This window comes from Myotis davidii, unplaced genomic scaffold (genome assembly GCF_000327345.1).
Source record: "Myotis davidii unplaced genomic scaffold, ASM32734v1 scaffold404, whole genome shotgun sequence".
NCBI lineage: Eukaryota > Metazoa > Chordata > Mammalia > Chiroptera > Vespertilionidae > Myotis > Myotis davidii.
In genome coordinates, this window is record NW_006295824.1 from 395,900 (window position 1) to 401,133 (window position 5,234).

Sequence of the window (5,234 nt, forward strand, 5' to 3'; positions counted from 1 at the left end):
TCCTATATGGTTCTCATGCTTTCATTTGAAACTGTACAGGATGGCCCTAACCGGTTTGGCTCGGTGGATGGAGCGCCCTATACGGTTCTCATGTTTTCATTTGAAATTGTACAGGATGGTCTATTAAGTCCAACCAGGCAATGAAAGGAAATGGCAGTGTAAAAATTGGAAAGGAAAAAAACTATCAAGAAATTGTACAGGATGGTCTATTAAGTTCAATCAGGCAATGAAAGGAAACGGCAGTGTAAAAATTGGAAAGGAAAAAAACTATCATTATTCTCAGTGGATGAGACTATTAATATATAGAGTGTCCAAAAAAGTATACACATTTTGAATGATTATAAAGTCAGTGTTTATTAACATATAGTTCATTTTCAAAATTTAAAATAATCTACAGAAATGAATATATATATTGTCAATGCCTGTTTTCAAATCAATAACTCTTCTTGTCCAGGCCCTGCTGGTAATGTGAAGCAATGGAATTGCAAACATCAACAATCATTTTGTTTGGTATCTGTGGGCCCTCAATTCGTCAACTGTAGCTGGTTTTGTACCATAGGCTTTATCGTTTATATATCCCCATAAAATAGTCTAGTAGATAAATTGTCTTTGTTCAAAGCTTAGTCTGGCTTCACCCATTATTTAAATCAGTTAAACCTGAAACAGTGAAAATGTACTGTGTGTACATTTTGGGGGTGCTCCCCCCAAAATGTATACATATTTTGAATAATTATAAAGGCAGTGTTTGTACTTCAACTGTATTTTCAAACTTCCAGTAGCATTCTAGGATGAATCTCCTTTGTTCAAAGGTTAGTCTGGCTGAAAAGAAAGAAACATCAATTGAGCCTTCAGCTGTTAAAGTGTGTATATATTTCTTGGGGACACTCTGTACAAAAGTACAGGAGATTTAATATTAGAATTCATGACGACTTTAGCAAGTGTTATAGATTAAAAATATGGCAACCGTTCTTTTTAGCTTTTCCAAACAAGAAGTGGAGTGTATTTCTCCCTATCTTGAATATGGGCTGGCCTTGTGACCTCCTTTGTCAAAACAATGCAGAAGAATCAATAGTGGGTGGTTTCTGAAGAAGCTTTTGTATGCATGTGTCTGCTTTTGTGCTTGAAATCCTGCCACCTCCTGAACAAGCATGAGGAGAGCCTGCTGATGGATGAGAGACCACAGCGAGAAGGACCAAAACACTTTTTATTTGCCAGTTCCTAGCCAACCCAGCAGCCAGCAGCAGGGACTGAGTGAGCCCCATAAGAGATTAGCCAAGGCTGACTCACAACAACAGAACTAAGGGCTCAGCTGAGCCCAGCCCAAATTGCCAGCCCACAGAGTTGTGAGATAAATAGTTGACTTAACCCACTATTGTATGGGTTCTTTATAATGCAGCAATTGCTAGCTGATACAGGAAGGTTCTGAAAACAAAGATATTACAGGAAAAAGGTGAAAATCCTAAAACAGAAAAAAAGACATTTACAACAGAGCATGTTTAATAACAAAAATTATTAAGTAGCTTCTGGCTTTCATGGGAGGGGAGGGAGGAAGGGAGGGAGAGAGGGAGGGAGAGGGGGAGAAGAAGGAAAGGAAAGAAGAGATAAAAACAAACCTAAAAAAGCTTGGTCAATGCAAAAACTCTCATTGTTGGCATAGGAAAGCCACCCAGGCAATCAGGATTTGAGAGACCAAGACATGGGTGAAAAGAGAAGCTCACCAAAACGATTGTAGTGTTTTTGGTACTTTTCCACTGAGGCCAATTTTTAAATTCACAGAGATGAGAAACTAGCATACCATGACTACTAAATTGCAGAACAGTAGAATAAAACAGTATTAAAATGTTATATGGCTGGGGGTGGGGATTGGAGTTTAGGACTACTAAAACATCAGAATTTGAGAGGAAAAGATTATCTAGAGAAAAGAACTACAGAAAAGAAAGATCTGGACCAGGTTCACTACAGGCCATTCAACACTCCATAAGCAGCTAGGTTTGAGAGGCAGGCAAGCTAAGCATAAGGTGGCTGCTAAGAGACTGGAAAAACTAAGCATAGCTCTCATCAGATTACATGTGAGGGAGAAAAAATAATGACATGTCCTTTATGATTGTGAGGCAATAGAAAATCTCCCAGGCTTTCATTTGTGGCCCCCAAAAAGCTGTACTTTACAAGTAAGGGCAAACCAGAAATAGAGACCAGGCTTTACAGAGACTGAACCCCAGGCTCAAATGAACTTAATTCCTTATTAGATTTAAGTGATGTGCCACTATTTTACTTGTCTGCCATAAGCCAATGAAACCTTCTCTGGAGAAAAATTATCATCCAAAGCTTCTCTAACTTTTGTACACAATTCCTAGCATTAAATTAAAAATACCTAAACTGAAACAAAAAAAGAAAAGGGAGATGCACTACAGAAAAACAGCAGGAGAGAAATATGAAACTCAAAGCAGTCTAACATAGGTACAAGTAGAGTTTTAGAAAAGAAGAAAAGAAAAATCAAGACAGAAGGAAAAATTGAAAGTAATATTCAAGAATTTTCCAAATGTAATTCAAGCTACTGATTTCAGAAACAATGCAAATGACAAGAAGAAAAGCACAGCTTGCCAAATGATAGTAAAAACTGCGGGAAGCCAATGACCAGACCAAAACAAACAAACAACAAAGGGGGAAAAGCCAGAAGAGAAAAAAAAGGACAAATTATCTTTAAAGTAACAAAAGTAAAATTGGCAAGTGTCCTCATAACAGAAACTACATAAGTCAGAAGACAATGAAATAATATTTCAAAGTTCCAAAACAAACAAACAATAAACCTAGAGTTCTATACATGCAGAAGAAACACTTTCAAAATTAAAGGTACAATAAAGAAGATGTTTAAAACAACAAACAAACAGAGAATTTGTTACAACAGATCTACATTCAAAGAAATGTAAGCAAGGAGTTTTTCGGGCACCAAAAAGGATACCTGGATGGAGAAAGAGAGAGGCAGGGAGGTATAGGGGTAATGAAAAAGGAAAAGGTGTGAGGAAAAGATTTCTTGTATTAAGCAATGAAAATCATCACTTCTAGGATTAGAAATATATGAAAACACAAAAGTCAAGAGGAAGCAAATAGGAAAGTGTTCTAAATTATTTATATTTTCTGGGACATGGTAAGAACCACTAAGTACTATTAGATATTAAGAAATCAATAGTGTGTAATGTAATATATAAAACTAGAGGCCCGGTGCCCAAAAATTTGTGCGTGCGTGGGGGGAGGGGGGTCCCGCAGCCCGGCCTGTGCCCTCTAGCAGTCTGGGAACCCTCAGGAGATAACGCCCTGCTGGCTTAGGCTTGCTCCTAGGTGGCAGAGGGCAGGCCCAATCCCTAGGTGCAGCCCCTGGTCGGGCTCAGAGCAGGGCCAATTGGGGAGTTCGGGCGCCACCCCCTGTCATGCACAGAGCAGGGTGATCCGGAGGTTGTGATGCCACCCTCAGTCACGCTCAGGGTAGAGCTGATTGGGGGGTTGGGGCACCGTCCCCTGTCACACTCAAGGCAGGGTCGATGGGGAGGTTGCAGCGCCACTCCCTGTCACGCACAGAGCAGGGCCAAGCAGGGGGTTGGGGCACTGCCCCCTGTCACTCACAGAGCAGGGCCCGTGAGGGGGTGGGGGTGCCGCAGCCTGTCACAAACAGAGCCGCAGGGTGATCAGGGGATTGGGGCGCCTTCCCCTGTCATGAATAGCGCAGGGTGGATAGGGAGGTTGTGGACCCACCCCCTGTCACACACAGAGCCATAGGGCGATTGGGGTTTGGGCGCTGCCCCCTGTCATGCTGATCCCGGTGCCGGGAGGCCTCGCAGCTCTACTGATCACGGTGCTGGGAGGCATATTACCCTTTTATTATATAGGATAGAGGACTGGTGCATGGGTGGGGCTGGCTGGTTTGCCCTGAAGGGGGTCCTGGATCAGGGTGGGGGTCCCCACTGTGGTGCCTGGCCAGTCTGGGTGAGGGGCTGAGGGCTGTTTTCAGGCTGGGGGTGACTGAAGCTCCCAGCCACTCCTTTTTTTCTCTTCTTTTTTTTTTATTCTGGGCCAGCTTTAGCTTTGAGGCTTGGTTCCAGCTCTTAGGCCTCCGCTGCTGAAAGTAGGTTTCTGGCCTTTGCTTACAATGTTGCGGTCCTGCTGGCTGAAGCCCGGGGTTTTGTTTAGCTTCTATATTTGTTACATAGTTGCTTAGAGTTGCAGTTTAGAGGCCTGCAGCGGCAGGCGGGGAACGTTGGAGTCCTCCGTCACTGAAGCAAGCAAGCCTCATGTTAGTTTCAAGCTGCCTGGCTGCCGGCTGCCATCTTGGCTGGCAGTTAATTTGGATATCTCGCTGATTAGCCAATGGGAAGGGTAGCGGTCATACACCAATTACCATGTTTCTCTTTTATTAGATAGGATAAATAATGTATAAACCAGTCAGAGAAAGACAAATACCATATGATCTCACTTATATGTGAATCTAATGAACAAAATAAACTGATGAACAAAACAGAACCAGAGGATGGATACATGGAATAGACTAAAAGATGTCAGAGGAGAGGTGGGTGAGGCGGACTTGATGAAAGAAGGTGAAGGGATTAGCCAAAGAACGTATATGCATCGCCCAGGGACACACAGTCAGTGTGGTGAGGGCCAGAGTAGGGGGAGACTGGGGCTAGGTGGAGGGTGGCAAAGAAGGAGGGAATGGGAGACATCTGTAATAGTGTCAACAATAAAAATAAAGAAAGAAACACAATAATAGTTGATACATCTAAAGAATAGAAAGAAGAAAAAATCAGTATATATAATGAGAGACCCAATAGAAAACAAATGGGTGCATGAGTAATGAAATTGTAAATGCAATCATCTTTACCTCTCTCTACAACCCCCAATGGTTTCCCATTGCAGTTAGAATAAAATGCCACCTGTTTTCACTCCCCTTCTGTCTGACTTCTCTCTAGGCTCAGGAGCTCTGCTGACCCTGGAATGTGTCAAACTCTCTCTCCCCTCCAGGCCCTTGTGCTCAGTCTTCTAACTAGATGGCTGCTTTCCCACATATTATTGGCTCTAACATAACCTTCTCAGTACGACCTCCTATTACCACTACTCTAAATTAACCTATTTAGCAATTCTACCCGAGGCTATCACATCGCCCTTGTTTTTATTTTTATCTTTATAAGACTGAATCTCTGTAAATTTATCTCTGCTATTTTTTTTAACTTCATATGGTTTTTCTT